This window comes from Benincasa hispida, chromosome 5, assembly GCF_027475165.1.
Source record: "Benincasa hispida cultivar pf3 chromosome 5, pf3_genome.v1.1, whole genome shotgun sequence".
In the NCBI taxonomy this organism is placed as follows: domain Eukaryota; kingdom Viridiplantae; phylum Streptophyta; class Magnoliopsida; order Cucurbitales; family Cucurbitaceae; genus Benincasa; species Benincasa hispida.
The window spans coordinates 49,697,152-49,698,051 of record NC_143482.1 but is presented as its reverse complement, the minus strand read 5'-3'; the positions used below and the strand labels follow the sequence as shown (position 1 = coordinate 49,698,051).

General features: G+C 31.6%; 1 pseudogene; it reads right to left on the bottom strand.

The window, feature by feature from the left end:
• Positions 1–317: 317 nt before the first annotated feature.
• LOC120077643 (protein RADIALIS-like 1 pseudogene) lies at positions 318–641 on the bottom strand (annotated as a pseudogene).
• Positions 642–900: the final 259 nt, after the last annotated feature.

The following is a 900-nucleotide window of genomic DNA, read 5'->3' as shown; positions in this document are numbered from 1 at the left end:
AATTTCAGTAGTGTTATACGTATTTTAACATACAACAAAGTTTATATATATATATATATATTGTTGAAGTATATTGTTTAACATATTAAGTTCAGTGGTAATATGGACATGGTGTCAAAGTAAGATGTCCTACATTCAAATCCTTTAATATTAATTATGAAGTGTAGGATTTCTTCTTCATAATTAATGTTTAATAGTCCAACCTCACAAGTAATGAAAAGTGTTAAAATATTGATGAAAAATTAAATTGATTGTATAATCTTTTGAGTTCAGTGGTTATCTAACATATAAATTACCTTGTTTCATTTCAACGACGATCAACGACTCGATCTCGTAGAGCTTCAATGAGGGAAAGGAATTTCACCAGACTCAATATGGTTAACATCCTTCACAAGAAGTGATAATGCCTCTTCACTTCTTCAGTTTTTCTACCAATGTTTTTTTGCAACATTGAGCCATCTCTTAGGTGTGTCTTTATCATAAATTGCCAAAGCTTTCTCAAAGACTTTGTTTTCAATTGCAGTCCATGTACTAGATCCATGGGTAGACATTGAAGCCATTTGGTTAATGCTATATTTTGGCAAAACAAACGGAAACAAAAGCTTCAAGGAAAAGAAAATGAATGTGGCAAACAGCACAAAGGTGGCTGTGGTCTTTATAAGGAGCAAACTAAGAAGCGTTTATTCATTATATGTCAATTTGGGCAGTAGGAAATCTTATGAATTTGAAAGGGAATTTTTGATGATTTGTGTTCTTAGAAACCACAAAATGCTGTAAAGGATAAAAGACACCAAACAATTGGAGGAGAATCAGGACCTTCTAAAGAGTTTTTTGTACTTTTTCCTTCCACAAAGTGCAAAGGAAATTTTTAAACAAATAACCTTTTGGGTTTAGTAATTG